General features: G+C 48.9%; 1 long non-coding RNA gene and 1 pseudogene across 1 annotated transcript; both read right to left on the minus strand.

The window, feature by feature from the left end:
* Positions 1–384: 384 nt before the first annotated feature.
* Positions 385–13,041, minus strand: LOC129648757 (uncharacterized). The gene is made up of 3 exons (XR_008712862.1): positions 12,332–13,041; positions 1,581–1,675; positions 385–761 (listed from the first exon to the last, which is right to left on the minus strand). It is a non-coding gene; the product is annotated as an uncharacterized LOC129648757 (long non-coding RNA).
* Positions 13,042–15,487: 2,446 nt separating this feature from the next.
* LOC129650787 (60S ribosomal protein L10a-like) lies at positions 15,488–16,727 on the minus strand (annotated as a pseudogene).
* Positions 16,728–21,274: the final 4,547 nt, after the last annotated feature.

The raw sequence follows: 21,274 nt of genomic DNA on the forward strand, positions 1-21,274 counted from the left end.
CCTGGCCTTTTGGATGCTGGCCTGTCATGCAGCAAACCCAGACTGGACTGGCAGACCCAGGTTCTGTGGGCTACAGACCTTCAGGCTGGGGCAGGAGCTGGTGTAAACACCACCAGTGACCTTTTGCTATCCCAGGACAGGTGGAAGCTACCTTGGGGCTCCTGCTGCCCCAGTTGAGAAAGAACAGATACGCCCCAGGCGGTTCAGACATCACTGCCTCTGACCCCGTGCCATGAAGCAAGGAGACTTGTGGAGCATTTCAAGCAGATAGAAAAATTTTAAGTCATGGTTATGGTTGCATAGCTCTGTAACCCGAAAATTACTGTATTACAACAAAGCTGTTACTTAAACAACAAACCACCCACATGCCCACCCGAGCCTCAGCAGAGTTTTCACCAGGCCTGTGTTCTCCAAGCCCTACAGACCCTTTCCCACCACTGGATTATTTGGAAGCAAATCCCAGATGTCCTGTCATTTATAGATAAATACTTAACAAGTCTCTGAAAACGGTCTTTTTAAAAGTTCTAACATAACTGCAATAATAATTCATTGTACATAAAATGGCCCATGTTACCATCATCAAATTTCCTGGGTTACCACATGCATGTCATTAAGTAGTTGGTTTTGTTTGAATCAAGTCCAGCTGAGATCTACTCACGTCTCTACGGCGCATGTCCCCTCGTTCTTTCTGCAAGATAAGCCGGGTCCTGCATCCAGTTGCTTCTCCCGTCCAATTTGGCCCCTTTGTGAATTTCCTAAAACTGGCAGAGAGACCTGGATTAGAGTCACATTTTTGGGTGACGGTGCTGGGTGTAGAGTGCAGTTTCTGCTGCAGTGTTTGGGCACGAAGCAGCCATGAGTCTGGAAGCACACGTGGCTGCGGGCCAGACTTCCTGAGCCCTGGGCAGACAGGCAGGCGGGCATGGAGCACCCAGAGCCTCACAGAAAGCCCAGTCTGGTGCCCCGGCACCCAGGCTGGAGTCCCACTGAGGCGGTTGGAACCCAGAGCCCAGGAAGTAAAGCGGGAGGGGCGGGGGCACATGACTCTGGTCTCAGAGCAGGCTGCCACTTCTCTCAGACCCCTGGCAAGTTGAAAACAGCAAATCTCAGAAACGTTGGCCACACAGGGCCACATTCTCTGCCCTTAAAGCTGCTTTGATTTGAAGCATTGGGATCCTCTTTACTTGCCTGCAAGAGTGCCCAGGCAGCCTGGGAAGATGGCATTTCACCAGCCTCTTCCCAGCCCAGCCAGCTTACATGGCGCTTCCTGGACCAGTGTCAGGGGACGAAGGGCCCCATGTGGTTTGGGGACGGTACTGCAGGGCGGGGTGCAAAGGGTAGTGAAGGGTTGCAGTGTTTACTGGTGGGCCGCGGGGGAGGGCTTCAGGCACAGTACCTGCCCACCCGCCCTGCAGGGGCCCAGCTTCCTGGATGGGGGCAAGAGGGGAAAAACGAGGCAGGCAGGGGAAAGCAGGAAAATCGGGGCAAGTCAAGGATGAGGCCCTTCCCCAGGGAGTTCTCCACCTGTGTTGGCTCAGAACCAGCCTGAGAAGGCGAGCAAAATAGAGGAGCAGCCCCACCTGTGGGTCACCTGATTCCGGGTAAGGAAGTGATGGATTTCACGCAGGCAGGGAAGCAAGCTCAGCATTTCATGATTCAATCTCCACCTTTCTTCCTTAAAGACAATAGTTCACAAAAAGTTACACAACAGGAGTCCATTGTCAAGAAGTTTGAGCAAGGGTGCCAAGACCAAGTAGCAGGGAAAGACGCCTTTTCAGCAACGACATCCACACGAAGAGTGAGCGTGGGCCCTCCCACACACAGGCAGACGTTCCTCAAAATGGACCACAGAGCTGGAACTATAAAATGTGTAGATATGAACGAAGACCACGCAAAATGAGAACAAGCGGAACTGTGTGCTTGGCTTGCTCTAGCGGGAGGCAGCCCCCTCACTTGCATGCTGGCCGAGCCTCAAAGACAGGCAGAGGAGGGGGTGGCTTCATCACGAGAGGGGGGCTCAGGTGCACCCCAAGTGGGAGCTGTGGGCTTGGGGAAGCTGTTGGGGGCCGATTGGAGGTGCTGCAACCCCTGTGGTTCGTTAGGGGAGCGTACTTGGCTTTCTCTGGTTGGTGCTGAGTTGGAAGCGGAGGCAGAAATTAGGGAAGCTGGCAGTTATTGGCCAAGTTTGGGCCTATTGCTACAGGGGCTTAGAAACACTTGGCCACGAAAAAACTTGCACAGGAATCTTCAGAGCAGCATTTTACTCATTACAACGAAAAGGTGGAAACAACCCAAATGGCCATCACCTGATGAGCAGATAAGTCAAATGTGGTCTATTTGTATAATGCAATACTATTTGGCCGTAAAAGGGAGTGAAACACTGCCCTGCTACAACAGAGATGAAACCTGAAAACACGCTGAGTGGAAGAAGTCAGTCGCTAAAGACAACGTATTATGTGATTCTGGCTACAGTCCACGGGGTCACAAAGAGTCAGATGCCACTGAGCGAATATCACTTTCACTTTTTCATTTGTATGAAGGGTTTAGAACAGGCCGATCCAGAGACAGGAGGTATTGGGTTGGCAAAAAAGTTCATTCAGGTTTTCCTGCATGATCTTATGGGAAAACCAGAATGAACTTCCTGGCCAACCCAATAGATGAGTGGTTGCCAGGAGCTGGGGTGGGGTGGGGTGGGGAAATTAGGAGTGACTACAGATGGATACAGATTTCTTTCTGGAGTTATGGAAATGTTTCAGATGTAGGAATATAGGATGATTGCACAATTCTATGAATAATACTAAAATTCATTGACTTGTACACTTTATCTTTTAAAATATTTATTTAGCTGCACTGGGTCTTAATTTTGGCATGTGGGATCTAGTTCCCTGAACAGAGATCGAACCTGCACAACCCTGCATTGGGAGCAAGGAGTCTTAGCCACTGGACCACCAAGGAAGTCCCCTGAATTGTACACTTTTAATGGAGGGATTGTATGGTATGTGGTGACTAAAATTTTCTCTCCTTGACTAAACTCTAGCCAGGCTTGTCTCAAAGCCTGCTTCTGCATCAGGCCTAGAAAGACTCGGTTTCTGACAGCTCAAACTGCATCCCTGGGGCAACCCCAGCCCCATTTAGAGCGCCCACCTGAGGCTGGACATCTCGGGCCTCTGTGAGAACCCAGAGGCTCATTTCGGACAAGTGCTGTTAAGGAACCAGATGGGGTCTCCCAGCCTCCTGCCTGCTTTATAACTGTCTGCTGCCTGACTCCACTGCCTGAGCTCTCAGCCGTCCCAATTCCCATAGTCTCACTTTAAAATGCCAGTCACCTCCGCACAAGTTGAAATTGAGTTCAGTTCATGCTGGAATTGCCCCACTGGGAGTATAGTGCTGATTAGAACCTGTCCTTTGCACTTCGGCGTCTGGCTGTGTTGATCTCTGTGGTCTTTCTGTTGACACGTTGGACTGTGTCTCAGTGAGGCTCTCTAGTGCTTCATCCAGCAGGCTCCATCCCTAGGTCAGGAAGATCCCCTGGAGGAGGGCATACATGGAAATGCCAGTCTTCCAGTACTCTTGCCTGAAGAATCCCATGGACAGAGGAGCCTGATGGGCTACAGTCCATGGGGTTGCAAAGAGTCAGACAACTGAAATGATTTAGCACGCACGCACACAAGGAACATATTAAATGAGGAATGCCGTGTGGTGCCCATAGAGGCAGCAGCAGAGAGCCTCACTGATGTGATGGACGCTGGGGACAGGAGGGCATCTTTGTGATGTACACACTCCTAAGTACCTATCCTGCTCCAGCCCTGTTGATCCAGCCCTTGGTGGAATTCTGGATCCTGGAACGAGGCTGCTGGCATTGGGGGCAGCTGAAGATGAGGTGCAAATCTTGCAATCAGCCCAAAGGAGCACAGAGGGCCAGACGGGGCAGGTAGGAGTGGTGGCCTGGGAAGGGACCTGACCTCCACCAGCTGACCCGGGGACAAGGCTGGGCTGTCCTCGTCTCCCCTGCCTCACTCCCTTGTTACTGAAACTGGTCATTCTGCGTGTTTATAAATAGTTGTTTCAAGTAACCCATGCACCACAATACAAATTTGCACACCCAGCAGGGTTTCCAGGGGATGGATTACTTCCTTCCCGCCAACCCCGGGCCCTGACCCCTTCCCAGAAGAACAACCACGGCCACTAGGTCTTGGGTATTTTCCCCAGTTTGCTTGAATTTAACAGGAAAAAAAGAAGAAAAACAGAAGTGAGGGGGAGGAAATGCCAGTCTTCAGAAAGTATTTATTTTCCACCAGAGATACTAGTTCCCCAAAAGAGGATGGAAACACCAGAAAGTGGAGTCACGCGGTTTTGTTCCCTTCCTACTCCCCTCCTTGTGACACCACCCACTCCCCACCTCCTAATTGCTGACAAGTGGAGGCACCAGAAGGCACCCAGCACAGCACCCAGGGGCCCAATACCACCTCTGGGAGGCCAGTTTGAGCTCAGTTCCCACAGCTGCCCTCCCATCCCCAGGGGTCAGGCAGCAGCCTGGCTGGACCACCCAACCTGGGAGGTGGAGGGGGGCGGTGTGTATACAGCTTGTCCTCATGGCCACATTGCCGTCCTACTGGTGCTACAAGCCGGGACTCTGTCCTGAGAGCTCAGACCCATGCTCTGTGGCCAGCAGGACCCCTTCTCAGCTGATGGGAGTGGGACCTGCCCTCTCCTTACCCGCACCTGTGACCTGCACCTCTTACCCTCTCCCATCTTCCCCGCAACCTGTGACCCTCGAGGACGCCTATCCTGTTGGGTCCCCTCCTCACAGCCACACTGTAAGGGGAAGAAGAACCTTGTATTCTATGACAAGTTAATTGCTAAAGGAATGTCGCCTATAAGCTCAAATTATATGCATTGGTCCAGCTCTGGGAACCCCACCTCCCAGGTAATGAGCATTAAGCTAAAGTACCTTTGCTTAGCTCACAAGAAATATCCTGACCAGGCCCACCTGAAATGACGGCAGGGAGAAAGAAATGAACACACCCCCTCCAGAAGCTGATGGGAACCGGGAAATGTTTGACTTTAACTCCCTTCCTATTTAATGTAAAAGAAACCTGAATTCTAACTCAGGCAAGATGGTTCTTTGTGGGGAGGGGTGAATGAGCCTACCATCTTGGCGATTTGCTGGCTTTCCAAATAAAGTCATATTCCTTGCCCCAACAATTTGTCTCTTGATTATTGGCCTGTCAGGAGGCCAGTAGTACGAGCTTAGACTTGGTAACAACACGATAGTTTTACATCATCGAAGTCTAAACACTCAAGGCTGTGTCTTGTATATTGTCGTACAGAGGGTGTGCCTCCGTTCTGTTTGTAAAAGCTGAGCCCTGGTCTTGATTCTGCTCCAGGACACCCAGGTCCCCTCACCCTCCCTGGGGGCCTGGAGGGCCATCCACTGTCCAGGACCGAGAGGGGCTGTCCTGGCCTCCTGGAGGAGGCTGTTGAAGGCCCTGCCCTCTCCCTGGCCTCTCTAGCAATCTTCTTGCTTGTCTGGACTGCCAGGGTTTCTTTTGTGGATGGTCTTTCCCAGAAAGGCTGGGTAGGGTTGGAGGTCTGGGGTCTGCTCATCACTCTGGAGCCTGAACCACAGCTTAACTTCTGTAAGCTTCCAGATGCCATCTCCCCTGTAAACGCTGACCTGATTCCCCACCCTCTCTGGGTGACAGCCTCGTTTTGGGTTGAAGCCTAAATAGTTCTTTGGCCCTGAATGTCAGAAACAACCAGGATCTATTTGTCTCAGGGTCAGCTTGGCAAAGTTCCCGGAGCCAGGCGTGCCCTTGGTCTGTAATATCAGCTTCCCCACATCCCTACTTGGCTTCTACTGTGCCTTTAAGAACATTCTGCCTCAGCTTAGGGTCACCTCTGACCTCTTCTCTGCTCTGTCCAGTGCTTTTAGTCTGTGACCTGCTGCCACACCCCATGCCCTCCAGCCTTTTGTTCCCTCTGCCACCCCTCCTCCCCCATGGGTGTGTCCCCTCCTCTTTGAGAGCAGATGGTTAATTGGAGTGATTCCTCTAATTCTCTCTGATGCCTTTTGCCCCACTGGGTTAACTCTCCCCAGATTGGGTGTTTGGTGTGCCCCACCCAGGCTGCAGACTTTCTTTCCTTTCTTTTTCTGCACCACCCCTCACCTTTCTTTCTTGTTTCTGGCACCCTGTTTGAAGGTCAGTCTGCCCCTTGTCTGGACCCTGCCTTATTTCTGGGCCCCCTGCTCTGATATAGTTCAGTCCCTGGGCTCCTGGGTGGATGACCTCCCTCCATCCTGGCCCAGGGCCTCCCAGGGGACCTGCCGCAAGACAGTGGAGCCAAGGGCAGAGCTACCTGGCTGCCCAGTCCCAGGCTGGTGCCCAGGGTGGGGTGATCCTGGGCAGCCTCGTGAAGCAGGGCTGTGGCCCTGGACCCCCCGCCCCAGAGGCTCCGGGCCTGCGACCAGACACCGACTGCCAGGAACAGAGGCCTCCCTGCCTTCCGGGAGTCAGTTCCTGCCGGCCAAGGTGTTCCAGCTGCTAGCCCTGGGCCTGCAGTGACACAGCCGAGACCTGGCTCCCACGAAGGAGCCAAGGGAGGCCAGTCGCTGCACGGGGCCTCCCAGTGGCCTCCCTGTGGCTTGGGCCTCTCACAGCACAGCTACTGGGTTCCAGAAGGACCTTCCCAAGAGCCAGTGTTCCAGAAGGCCACTTGAGAGGTCTTAACAGTTCACTGTCGTGTGATTCGTCCTAACGTGATGAACCGTGCACAATCGCAGCACACAATTTTAGAAGTTTGTGCAAACAACACACCCTGAAACTGTCACCCCAGGCCAGATTGCAAACATTGCCCCCAAATTTTCCTCTGGCCCCTCTTTGCTCTCCCCATCCTCAAATAATCACTGACAGGTTGTAGATGTCTAGAGATTCATTTCATGGATTTCTTATGGACTTCTATATTCTATACTCTCATATAATGAAAACACATAACATGCTCTCTTTTTGTCAGATTTCCTTGCTCAGCATAAGAACTCTGAGATTCATATAAGTTGCTCAGGACATTTCACACCAGGGACCATGCCACTGCATGGATGAAGAGACCTCAGAGTGCTTGTCCACTTACCCACTGATGGACAGTAGGGCTGTCTCCAGTTTTGGGATATTACAAATAAAGCAGCTATGAAAATTTTTGCAGTGTTTGTATGGACACATATGTACTTTCATTCCTCTTGGCAAAAATCACTAAGAAAGTGACAGTTTTCCACAGTGGTTGTACCATTTTCACCCACCAGTAGTAAAGGAATTTCAACTCCCTCCAGCGCTTGGTAGAGTCAGATTATTTTTTTAGCCCTTTTCATATTATGCAGTGGGATCTCATTGTAGTTCTAAATTGCATTTTCCTAATGACTAAATATGTGGACCATCTTTCATGGGCTTACTTATTTGTCATCTATGTATTTTCTTTGGTAAGGTGTCTTTTCAACCACTTTGACCAATTTTTTAATAATTAAATTGCTTTCTCATTATTGAGTTTTTAAAAACATAACCTCACCAAGCAATTTCAGTTTTCTTTGTGGGAAGATTTTAATTTTATTTTACTTAAGTCTTCACTACCCCCTCCCTTTTTTTTAGCCTCTTGGCATGGAGAATATTAGTTCCCTGATCAGGGATCATACCCTCTCACCTCAGAAGTGAAAGCACAGAATCCTAACCACTGGACTGCTAAGGAATTCCCAAGGGAAGATTTTAAACTAACAGTTCAATTTTTAAAACAGACATAGGGATATTCAGGTTATCTTCTTATTTGGTGAGTTTGGCAATTTGTTTCTCAAGGCATTTGTCAAAGGTATTGGCATAGAGTTGTTCATTATATTTCCTTAATATTCTTTTAATCACTAGATTGATTACTAATCGTTCATGTTTTCTAAGTTATGTATTTAAGGCTATAAAGTTTTCCTCTGAGACTGAATTGGGCTCTATTGCACAAGCTTTACACCAATAGTGTTCTCTCATATTTATTATATGAAATTTTTCATCTGCTCTTTTACTCAAAAGTTAGTTATCTGAAGACTCTCATTTTTAAAAATAAGACAAATCCATAATTATAGCTAGAGACATCACCACCCCTCTCTCAGTAGTTGATAGAAATCTAGATTTCTGATTTTCTAGAAATCTAGAAAGTCAGTTGGGATGTTAAAGGCTTCAATATTATCAACCAACAGAATCTAACTGGCATTTATCGGACTTTCCACCCACAAGAGCGAGACACAACATGCAGTTCTAATTGCCGTGTGGTCATGGTCACAGCAGCCACCAGGAACCACCTGAATATATCTTCTGCTGAAATGCCCGGGGAACATATTCCACGGTAGCCAGAAAACAAGCATCAACAGATTTAAAGGACTGAAATCATAGAAGTTCTGTCTCTGACCATGGTGGAATCAAACTAGAAGTCTTCAACAGAAAGATAACAAGAAAATCCAAACACTTGGAAAAAACACATGTCAAAATCATCAGCAGGTCAAAAGAGGACATCTCAACGGGAGCTACGAAATAAGCTGAACTGAATAAAAATGAAAATACAACATATAAAAATGTGAAAAATGTCTGGGCAGCAACAAACATGGGGTTTAGAGGGGACTCATCGCATTAAATGCTTATATGAGAAAAGACTATATAAGAATGCATCTTTCAAATGAAAAAAAAATGTAAGCTTCCACCTTGCTAAGTCACTTCAGTCGTGTCCGACTCTGTGCGACCTCATAGAGGCAGCCCACCAGGCTCCCCCGTCCCTGGGATTCTCCAGGCAAGAACACTGGAGTGAGTTGCCATTTCCTTCTCCAATGCATGAACGTGAAAAGCAAAAGCGAAGTCGCTCATTCGTGTCCAACTCTTAGCCACCCCATGGACTACAGCCTACCAGGCTCCTCCATCCATGGGATTTTCCAGGCAAGAGTACTGGAGTGGGGTGCCATTGCCTTCTTATGAACTAGAAAAAGATGAGCAAAAATAAATCGAAAGTAAAAAGAAGGAAATTCAAAGGCAGAAACCAATTAAGTTGTAAATAGACAAAAAATAGAAAAAATCAACGAAACAGAGTGTATTTCTTTGAAAAGATTAATCAAAATGACAAACTCCTAGCAAGACTGATAAATGGGGACATCACTACAGACCTTGCAGACACCAAAAGGGAGGTAAGGGAATATTACAAACAACTGCAAAGCATAATGTGATGATTTAGATGAACTGGAACAAGTCCTAGAAAAAGTACAAACCACCACAACTTATCCAGTTTAGAATGGATCGTGGGAATAGCCCCGTAACTATTATGGACCGTGACTCCATAATCTCCCAAAGGTTTGGGTCTCCCAAAGGAAGACCCAAACAGCCCAGGTGGTTTCATGGAGAATTCTACCAAACATTTAAAGAAAAAATTTACACAATCTCATCCATAAAACAAGAGGAGGAGATAATTCTCAATTTATTTCGTGAAGTTAGTATTGTCCAGATACCATAGCCAAATAAAGACAATACAAAATAAGAAAACTGGAGACACACTTCTCTTATGATAGATGCAAAAACCTACAGCTAATATTATATACTTAATAGTGAAAGACTGAATACTTTCCCTGTAAATTAGAATGAGGCAAGGCTGTCCACTCTCACCATCCTTATGCAGTGTAGGATTGGATGGAGTTTCTAGCCAGTGGATGAAGGCAAGAAAATATAAGGCATTCATACATGAGAAGGAAGAACTAAAACTGCCCCTATTTCAGATCATATGACTCTCAATGTAGAAAATCCCAAGAAAACTACACACACACACAAAAAAAAAACCTCCTAGAATTAAATTTTCTTTTTGTGTAAAAAGAGAGTTTGGATTTTTGTAAAGAATGCCATATTCCTAGAAACTAAAATGTGCATTCTCCTAAATAACAGCTTCTAAAGAGATAATCACAATGGAAACTGAAAATTTTTGGATTGCCCAACAATGGAAATATGACATGTAGAAAGCTGCAACACTAAATGGAAGCATATAGCCTTAAAAGCATTTATCACAAAACTGAAAGGGTTAAAAAAAGTATCTAAATATTCAATTTAAGCAATTACAAAAGAGCAGAGTAAATCCCAGAGAGCAGAAGGAAGTACCAAAGGTAAGAACAGAAAGGAAAGAAATGGAAATTGACTAACAAAAACTCAGAACTGGTACTTTAGGGGACTTTCTTGGCAGCCCAGTGGTTAAGACTCAGTGCTCCCAATTTAGGGAGTGCAAGTTCGATCCTTGGTTGGGGAAAAAAGATCCCACTGGTCATGCAACATGGCCAAAAGTAAATGAATAAATTAATTAATTTAAAAAACTGGTACTTTAAAAAGACATGTCATGTCATCACACCACTAACATGTCCAACAAGAACAATGAGAAAAGACATGAATCTGCAATGAAAGAGAAAAACATACAGAAGAAATATTAGATATTGAAATTATTAGTGAATCCTACAAACAACTTGATACCAGTACATTTAAAAGGGAAAAAGAAATGGGTAACATTCTAGAAAAACACAGAGAGACTGAATATACTGGGACCATGACTACTAGCAGGCTTCCCAGGTGCTGCAGTGGTAAAGAATCCGCCTGCCAATGAAGAAGAGGCAAGAGACGCAGGTTCAATCCCTGGGTGGGGAAGATCCCCTGGAGGAAAAACTGGCAACCAACCCACTCTTGTATTCTTGCCTGGGAAATTCCATGGACAGAGGAGCCTGGAAGGCCACAGTCTAGAGGGTCGCAAGGAGTCAGACACGACTGAGAATGCACAAACACACACACACACAGAGCTACTAGATATGCCAACAGAACTCAGTCAGCCCCAAACGGCCAGGACTTGGCCAATACCTGCCAGCTTCCCTAATTTCTGCCTCCACTTCCGGCTCAGGACCAACCAGAGAAAGTCAAGTACGCTGCTGTAACCAACCAGATGGGTTGCAGCACCTCCAGTCGGCTGCCCACAGCTTCCCCAAGCCCATAGCCCCCTCTCGGAGAGCACCTGAGCTCCCCTTTCACGATGGAGCTGCCCCCTCCTCTGTCTGCCTTGAATCTCTCCAGCATGCAAGTGAGGGGGCTACTTCCCTATCAGAGCAAGGTGAGCACATAGCCTCTCTTGTTCTGATTTACATGGTCTTTGGTTACCGCCACAATGTTTGACCAAAACACACACAAGCACACCAGATATGGCTGATTTCACAGGTGAATTTTTACTGTGATCATGGAACAGAAAACTCCCTGTCTTAACAATTTCAGAGACTTCCTGGCTGTCCAGTGGTTAAGACTCTCAACTTTGAGGGGGAATGAAGAGAGAGAATGGGTTTGACCTCAGATCGGGGAGGACCCCTCATGCTACATGGCACAGCCAAAAAAAAGTTTAAAAAAAAATCATGGAAGGCTAGCATGATCTCAACTCCAAAACGAAAGTTAAAAGACCAATCTAATTCCTGATGGTGAATGCAGAAAACCCAAAGAAACTTTTAATAAATTGAAGTCAGCTATATAACAAAAAATGTTAGACCTCTGACCATGTTGGGTTTACAGTGGGTTTTCAATGTCAGGAAACTGATGTATGTACTTCCCATTACAGGTTAAAGGAAAACAAAATCCACGATCATCTTAACAGATGCAGAAGGAGGACTTGAAACAATTGAAAACTCATTTGTGATTTTTTAAAAATCGTCTAGCAACCTAGGAGTAGAAGAACAACTTGTTGATCTGATAAAGGGCATTGCCATAAAAAGATACAGTAAAATTAAAGACCACAAATTATGGGAGGAAAGACAGACATTTGATCATACAACAATTTTTGGAATTATGCATGGCAAAACATTCTATAAAGAAATACATACAAACATGCACAAACAGATCAGAGAAAACATTTGCAAAGTATATGGTAAAAAGTTCCTAATATACTAATTGCTCTTACAAATCACTAAGAAAAAAATCCACCTGATAGGAAAATGGGCTAAGATTGCAAAACTTTTCTGGGCTGTAGACCCTGCACTGGGCTTCCCCGGTGGCTCAGTGGTAAAGAATCTGCTTACAATTCAAGAGACACGGGTTCGATCCCTGAGTTAGGAAGAGCCCCTGGAGGAGGGCACAGCAGTCCACTCAAGTATTCTTGCCTGGAGGATCCCCATGGACAGAGGAGCTTGGTGGGCTCCATAAGGTCACAGTGACTGAGCACACACATGCAGACCCTGAGTTAATCAGGAATCGTTTGATGACGTAGTACAGAAACCCAGTTCAAACTGATTTCTGCATGGGGGAATGTATTGACTCACCTGGACATAAGGCATGACTTAATCCGGATGCGTCATCCATCTCTCCTCCTGTTTCAGTCTGACTTTCCTCCACATGGCTTCATTCCTGGGCAGTCTCTTCTGAAATCCTGGCCACATTGTGCCAGCTCAGCGTCTCCATGGAGAAAACGAGAGCAGACCTGAGTGACTTCTCATTGCCCCCACCTGAGCCATTTGCCTCCGTGAACCAACTTCAGCTGCCAAGGACAGACTGGCTGGCCAATCTGGGTTTCTAACCTCCCCTAGACTAAGAGTGGGGAGAGAGACCCCAAAAGGAAACCAAAATACTCTTACCAGAAAAGAGCCGAGGGCTGTAGAAAGTTATGCAGGCAAAAGGGAGCTCAGCCCATCCCAATCCTATTTAGAAATTAAAACAGGTCTGGATGGCCTTTTGCTCAAAGAATTTCTTCTTCTACCGAATGATTTGAAACATCTATTGTGTGCTTTTCTTTTCCATGAAAAAAAAAATTGTATTAGGTTTTGTAATCCAGTACCACAATCTATTATGTACTTTAAAACACAGAGTACTTGCCCTTCTGGTACCTCCAGACGTGGATTCTAATTAACTAATTGCATAAACGCCATGGAAGCAAAGTAGGAAAGGACTTCTGGGAGCCTGCCTGTGTTTCTGGGAGGAATTCTGGGAGGACCGAAGAAAAGCAGGAGGGAGGCAGGAGAGCTCCATGTGGAGAACCTGGTGCTTGCCAAACCCCTGCAGTGGGCGGGAGCCTGGGGGCCGAGTCCAGGATGGAAGCCAGCGGGTGGAGGGTGGAGGGCAGGAGGTGGGCCAGCAGGGCCTGGGCTATGAGGTCAGACACTGTCAGAGGGCCTTGATCAGGGCTGTGACTGGGTCAGGCGTGGATATTAAAGGATTTTCAGGGCTGGCAGTTCATCAATTAAATATAGAGTTACCATGGTTGTCATGTTTAGTCACTAAGAGTTGCTATGAAAGTATTAAGTCACTCAGTCGTGTTCAACTCTCTTGGACCCCATGGACTATAGCCCGCCAGGCTCCTCTGTCCATGGAATTTTCCAGGCAAAAATACTGGAGTGGGTAGCCATTCCCATCTTCCTGACCCAGGGATTGAACCCAAAACTCCCACATTGCAGGCCGATTCTTTACCAGCTGAGCCACCAGGGAAGCCCTAAGAGTTATCATGTTACCTAGCAATTCCTCTTCCGGGTTTATTCCCAAGAGAAATGAAAACATGTGTCCACATGAAAGGCTGTTAAATAGGTGATCACAGCCGCCTTATCACAGTCTCCAAAAGTCCATCTGTGTATGAAGGGATAAACAAATCGTGGTCCATCCATTCAATAGGTGGACCTACCCAGCTTTTAAAGGGAATGAAACCCTCACTCCTGCTAAAACACAGCTACACCCTGAAGACATTCAGTTCAATTCGGTTCAATCACTCAGTCGTGTCCAACCCTTTGCGACCCCACGAATCGCAGCACACCAGACCTCCCTGTCCATCACCAACTCCCGGAGTTCACTCAGACTCACATCCATCGAGTCGGTGATGCCATCCAGCCATCTCATACTCTGTCATCCCCTTCTCCTCCTGCCCCCAATCCCTCCCAGCATCAGGGTCTTTTCCAATGAGAAATCTCTTCACATGAGGTGGCCAAAGTACTGGAGTTTCAGCCTAAGCATCAGTTCTTCCAGTGAACACCCAAGAGGACTGATCTCCTTTAGGATGGACTGGTTGGATCTCCTTGCAGTCCAAGGGACTCTCAAGAGTCTTCTCCAACACCACAGTTCAAAAGCATCAATTCTTTGGCGCTCAGCTTTCTTCACAGTCTAACTCTCACATCTATACATGACCACTGGAAAAACCATAGCCTTGACTAGACGGACCTTTGTTGGCAAAGTGATCTCTCTGCTTTTGAATATGCTATCTAGGTTGGTCATAACTTTCCTTCCAAGGAGTAAGCGTCTTTTAAGTTCATGGCTGCAAACACCATCTGCAGTGATTTTTTTGAGCCCCCCAAAATAAAGTCTGACACTATTTCCACTGTTTCCCCATCTATTTCCCATGAAGTGATGGGACCGGATGCCATGATCTTCGTTTTCTGAATGTTGAGCTTTAAGCCAACTTTTTCACTCTCCACTTTCACTTTCATCAAGAGGCTTTTTAGTTCCTCTTCACTTTCTGCCATAAGGGTGGTGTCATCTGCATATCTGAGGTTATTGATATTTCTCCCGGCAATCTTGATTCCAGCTTGTGCTTCTTCCAGCCCAGCGTTTCTCATGATGCAGCTGCATATAAGTTAAATAAGCAGGGTGACAATATACAGCCTTGACATACTCCTTTTCCTACTTGGAACCAGTCTGTTGTTCCATGTCCAGTTCTAACTGTTGCTTCCTGACCTGCGTATAGGTTTCTCAAGAGGCAGGTCAGGTGGTCTGGTATTCCCATCTCTTTCAGAATTTTCCACAGTTTATTGTGATCCACACAGTCAAAGGCTTTGGCACACATTAAGCTCAGTGAAAAGAGTCAAACAAACTCATAGAGACAGAGAGTGTATTAGCACTTGCCTAGGGCTGGGAGAAGGCAATGGCACCCAACTCCAGTACTTTTGCCTGGAAAATCCCATGGACGGAGGAGCCTGGAAGGCTGCAGTCCATGAGGTTGCTAGACACGGACACGGCTGAGCGACTTCACTTTCACTTTTCACTTTGATGCATTGGAGAAGGAAATGGCAACCCACTCCAGTGTTCTTGCCTGGAGAATCCCAGGGACGGGAAGCCTGGTGGGCTGCTGTCTATGGGGTGGCACAGAGTCGGACACGACTGAAGCGACGCAGCAGTAGCAGCAGGGCTGGGAGGGATGGAGGGCTGAGGGATGGGGGCTAGAAGGCAGGAGGTTTCCTTTTGAAGTGATGAAGTGTTCTAAAAATTAACTGTGGCGACAGCTGCAGGGCTGTGAACACACTAAAAACCACTGAACTGTGCGCTTCAGATGAGTGAATTATATGGTGTGTGAATTACGTCTCAACAAAGCTGTTAAAAGAAAACAGGGACTTCCCTGATGGTCCAGTGGTTAAGACTCTGCCTTCCAATGCAGGGCGCATGGCTTCCACCCTTGGTCCAGGAAGATCCCACAGGCCACGAAGCAACTAAATCCATGAGCCCTAAAACCCACACGCCACAATGAAGAGAAGCTCCCACCTGCCACAGCTAGAGACAGCCTGCGAGCAGCAACGAAGACCCAGTGCAGCCAAAAATAAAGAATGATTTACTAAAAAAAAAAAAAAAAAGGACAGTCCTCACAGGTGAGTTAAAAATGCAGAGAGAAGCTGGGTGGAGTGGGGGACCCCCTGGAAACAGATGCAGTCCACTGCTGACTTGGGCCACATCCCGGGGGGAGGAGCCCACTACTCTCACAGAAGCAGCATCTTCTCGCCCACAACGTGGCCCCGGGCAGAATGACAGGCAGAATCTGTGAGGCTGGGACAGAAGGAGCCCCCCCCACTTTCTCATCCCTCCTGCCATCTGCCCGGTTGCTTTTGTTTTTTCAGTCTGATGGGTTTAATTTTTATTGTGAGGTAGTTCAACCAATCTCAAGTATTTTCTGACATAAATTCAATGGAAGTTTCAATCTTGCCTCTTGTTTGTGTGTGTGGAGTATGGTTTATTAAGCTGTGCCTTAGTACAGGTTGCTGGGGCTTGCCCGTGGTGCTTTTAATGGATAAGGCCTCTGTATGCTGCCAACTTTCCTTGAGCAATGATACCAGGAAGTTGACAGCTAAGTGGATGTTGTACACAGCTCCTCGTCTGTCATCTTCACGTGGCCAACAGCCACTGCCAGACACAGCAGCTTCTTCATCTGGAACTTGATTGTGGACTTCACTTCATCAGCTTCAGACACCATGTTCCCACTGTGGGTCAGCAAGGATGGGAACTTGCCAGCCTTGTTCAGGTCTGGGCCCAGGATTCGTGGGATCTGCTTAATCAGGGAGAGACGCTGAAGCCAAAAAGACATCATACTTCTTGGCCAGCTTCTTGACCGGTTTCTTGCTCTTGTTGAGTTTCTTCAGCACCTTGCTGTCCATGTGGGGGATATCCAAGCCTTGGCCTTATCACACTGCTGTTGGTCCCTCAGGACACATACTTGGGGCGGGGAGTGGACACCACAAGCAGGGCATTAAGCCTGACAGTGCCTGGGAAGCATTTGCCCTTCTGAGGGTCATAGTTCTTCAGGCTGCCCTGAAGCTCCACCGTCTCTAAACACTTCCAGGGCTTGTGCTGTTCCTGGACAGGACTTCCTGCACTGCCTATAGAGGGTGTCTCAGGAGACTGCTGCTCATGGTTCCTTGAACCCTGAAAACCAGAAAAGAGTTGCCTTTTTTTTTTAATTGGTGTATAATTGCTTTACCATGTTCTATTAGTTTCTGCTCTACAGTGGATTGAATCAGCTATATGTATACATATATCCCCTCCCTCTTGGACCTCCCTTCTACTGCACCGCGCCCCCATCCCACCTCTCTAGGTCATCACAGAGCACTGAGCTGAGTTCCCTGGGCTATACAGAAGGTTCCCACTACATTTTACACATGGTGGTGTATATATGGGGCTTCCCTGGTAGCTCAGATGGTAAAGAATCGCCTGCAATGCAGGAGACCCAGCTTCAAACCCTGGGTCGGGAAGATCCCCTGGAGAAGGGAAAGGCACCCACTCCAGATTCTTGCCTGGAGAATTCCATGGACATAAGAGCCTGGCAGGCTACAATCCATGGAGCTGCAAAGAGTTGGAAATGACTAAGCAACTAACACTTTTTCGCTTTCAGTGTATGTATATCAACCCCAATCTCCCAATTCATCCCACCATCCCCAGTTGTTGGACCCCGTCTGTGTCCCAGCTAGAAAGTCAGCCCCTTGGGAGGAGGGTTGAGCTCTTTCTCTGGCTGAGTCTTTCCAGCCATGAGGTCCGTTGGGACCTGGCTCAGCTGGGCTCCCTGTGGTCTGCTAAGTGAATGAATGAGTGAACAGATGAGTGAGTGGATGAGGGAGGAAATAGATGGGAGAAGCAGCTGGGCTTGGGTGGGTCCATCCAGCAGGCCGGTTGCCAAACAGAAAGCTGTCCACTCCCCGAGTGGCCGCTGGGTGGCAGCCTGGTGACACTATGGCCAGGAGGGCTCAGAGCCGGAGGTGTAGGGAGGCCCAATGACTGGGGGGACTGCTGCCTAGCAGGGGCTAACTGGGCTCCCCTTTGCCAGGCTGCCTTCCAAGATGAAAGGAGGGTGACCAAAGGAAAAGTTGGCTGGAATGTTTTCCAGGAACAGCAGTGGTCTAGAAAATATTAATACAAAACTCCAAAAGGCGAGGGTCTAGATCCCATCAAAGCCACCCGCCCAGGGTAAAACCCAGTGCCTTCAGAGAGAGGGCAGCGGCCTGGCCCAGGTGGGAGGAGAAGTCAGGTTTCGGGACAGGGGCTCCTCCAGACCCTCAGCCTTCCTGGAACTCAGCCAGTCTTTGGGAGAGGGGATATGACCCAGGTCCATGGCCGGACAGTCCAACAGTATCACCAGTGCCTAGTGTGGGCTACTGGGCTGATGGGAGAGAGGATTCAGACATGAGAGCCTTACTCATGGAGGAGGGGGCAGGCAGGATGGGGGAGGGCAAGCCACGAGGACTCACAGGGTACCATGATCAAGCCTGGAAGGGCCAGCGGGTGACTGGGTGGAGAGTGCAGAGCCATTTTGTGTGGTCTGAAAGCTGGCTGGGAAAGATACAAGGGGGTAAGACCAGACCCTGTGGCCAGTCTGTCCCGTGAGGAGTATCTGTCTGTTCTGATTGTTGCTGGGGACAGTGGGAGTTCTGCAGCAGGGTCTCGATCCCAGCTGGCCTGGGGGCAGAGTGTGGAAAGAAGGCTCTGGCTGAGAATCCCAGGGACAGGGGAGCCTGGTGGGCTGCCGTCTATGGGGTCGCACAGAGTTGGACACGACTGAAGCAACTTAGCAGCAGCAGTAGCCTTTGGTGAATAATTTTGGGGGTGTGATGGTGGGGTTCCAGTGGAACAAAGGAGGGCTGGGAGGAGAGAGGGCTTCAGAGGAAACCCATTACTGTAGGCCCTGGGGGCATTGGACATGGGGTGCAGTGAAGGGGTGCTGAGAGGGGCTGGTCAAGTTTCCGGTGTGGTCTCCCGGGTCTTTGCATCCTCCCTTCACCCTCCAAACCCCCTCTTCTGCACTGTGGGCGACCAGCTCCTTCCTCACATAAGCTAACTGGGCCCAGCTTTATTTTCCAGACCCTAGGAGGGTGACCAGGAAGCCCAGGACCCCGGTGGGGCTCCCTCTCTTCCAGCAGCCAACACAGAGCCCCCAGTGAGGGGAACTGGAGGACTAGCCACCCTTGCCTACACTGCCATGCACGGCCACTGCAGGGGCCACACCTGGCAGCAGTGGTCAGCTATCTGGGGACACTCTGTACCCTGGGGGGGGTGGCTCACCTCCCACCACAGGTCCCAGTGTCCAGGCTCAGCCCTGGACCCCATCATCCCTGGAGGTCTGGTCACTGTGGGCTCTACAGGCCACCCCCTCCAGAGGGTCCACCAGGCCCCGGTGAGGGTCAGGGTCAGGCTGGACCCTAAAGCATTTTGTTTTTCCATCCATTTATCCTTCCAGCTAGCTAGTTGAGTTTCCAACAACTCACAACCAGAAACATCTTTCCTGTTTCCCAATATTAGAGTTGGCGGCAGCAGCCGCGGAGACAGGGCCCCAGGGCAGGGGAACATGCCGCCACTTCCCCTCTGATGAGGACGCAGGAAGCACGCTCCCTGGGTGGGTGCCTGCAGGACGCAGCGGAGGCTGAGGGAGGAGCTGGCCTGCTGGGCTGCTGCGCTCAGGCCCCGCTTCATGGCCAGTGCTGGCAGCAGTCATGCCCCGGAATTAAACAGGGGTATGAATTTGCTGTATGGCTCAGGAAACTCAAACGGGGCTCCGTATCAACCTAGGGCGGCGGGATGAGAAGGGAGATGGGAGGGAGGTTCAAAAGGGAGAGGATATATGTACACCTATGGCCAATTCATGTTGAGGTTTGACAGAAAATAACAACATTCTGTAAAGCAATTGTCCTTCAATAAAATAATAAATAAATAAAATTTTTAAAAGATTCAAAAAAAAAAAAAAGGTTTGACATGTATAAGCCTCCCTGCATCTTAAGACTTAAAATTTTTTTCATTGTGGTAAAATACAATAAAATATAACAAGTAACATAAAGAGAAAACCCACTTGCAGCAACGGAGACCCAGCAGAGCCAAAAACTAAAATAAATAAATAAGAAATATATATATTTAAAAATATATATTTCATAGCGATGCTATGAACATGAATGTACACGTATCTGTTCAAGCCCCATATTCAGTTCTTTTGGGAATACACCCAGGAGTGGACTTGCTGGATCACATGGTGATTCCATGTCTAACTTTTTAAGGAGTCTGTGTCTAAGGTCTTTAAGAGTCTGGATGCCCCCACCCAACAGGGAGGCCTCATGGTTCCTTCGTGTCTTGGTCTCAGGGTCAACACCCTCACCTGCAGCTCTGGAGATACCTGAGTGGTCTCCTCTGTCCTGGGTCGAGGCTCGGGTCTGGAGTGTCAGGGAAGGGTCACCCACCCTTGACCTTTCTAGGGGATAAAAATGAAGCAGTGCCCTTATGGGCTGCCCACCCTCACTCCCTGAGGGGGCTCCTCTAACTGCCCCAGGACCCTACCCTGTCATCCACGCCCTCATGAAGTCCTCTCTCCTGAGTGCAGACTCGACTTGCCTCTAATAGAAGGTCACAAAGTGACAGGATGTCCCTTGTGAGACGACGTTAAAGACTGGCTGCCATCTTGCTCTGGCCCCCAGGAAGGAGCCCCCGTGTCCAGCCAGCACCCAGCAAGGACCTAAGGACGTGACAGCCATGCCATGGGGGCCTGGGAGCTCCCTCCCAGGGCTTCCTTATTGTTCTCCGTCAGCTGCAGGTCCTCTTGCAAATACATCCCCCAGCTCTCCCCGTTTCCCCGGACTCTGTTGTCCTCAGTCTCCCATGAGCTATTCCAGCAGCCTCTTAGGACCCAGTCCAGGTGTCCTTGCCAGGATTTGGAAAATGCCCTTATCAGTACCTTCCCCCTCCCCAGGCAAGTTCCACCATTTGCTCCAGATCCTCAATATCCTCTTCCCCTTCTCCTGGGTCCTACTGGCACATGCCTGCCTGGCCACAGCTCCCTGGAAAATGCTCCATCTCTGCCCATCATCAGGCCACACGAGACTCGCCCCTCGTGACGGTCAGGGGCTTGGAGGGGAGGCAGGCGGACCTGGGGAAGGACCCCTACCTGGTGACACCTGTGTGGCCTGGGCAGCCGGAGGCTGGTCTCCTCCAGCCAGGCTTGTGGCCACTTCTGCTGCCAGCAGTTCCGGGCCTGAGGGTTTCCACTCTGACACCTGATCTGGGTTGCAGGGTCCACCCTCTGCTATGGGTCCTGACATTGGCCCAGGAGACGGTGAAGCACAAACGTCCTTTCCTTTGCAGCCCCACACCTCCCCAGAATCAAGTCTTTGACCCGACTACCTGCAAACCTGCCCTCTGGCTTTAGGGGCTGTGACTCTACGTACTGCATGATGGCTCTGTGAGTGTCTTGGGGCTGCCACAGCGGCTGGACAGACTGGGTGGCTTGAACTACAGTTTTATCAGCTTACAGTCTGCGGGACTTCCCTTGTGGTCCAGTGGCTAAGACTCTGAACTCCGAGTGCAGGGGGCACGGGTTCAATCCCTGGTCCCCCATGTCACAACCAAGAGTTTGAGTGCCACACTGACGATCACACATGCTGCAATTAAGACCCAGTGCAGCCAAATATATATATATATATAACAATTCACAGTCTGGAGCCCGGATGCCCAAGACCAAAGTGTACAAGGCTGGCTCCTCCTAAGACCTCTCC

Source organism: Bubalus kerabau, chromosome 4, assembly GCF_029407905.1.
Source record: "Bubalus kerabau isolate K-KA32 ecotype Philippines breed swamp buffalo chromosome 4, PCC_UOA_SB_1v2, whole genome shotgun sequence".
NCBI classification, from domain to species: domain Eukaryota; kingdom Metazoa; phylum Chordata; class Mammalia; order Artiodactyla; family Bovidae; genus Bubalus; species Bubalus kerabau.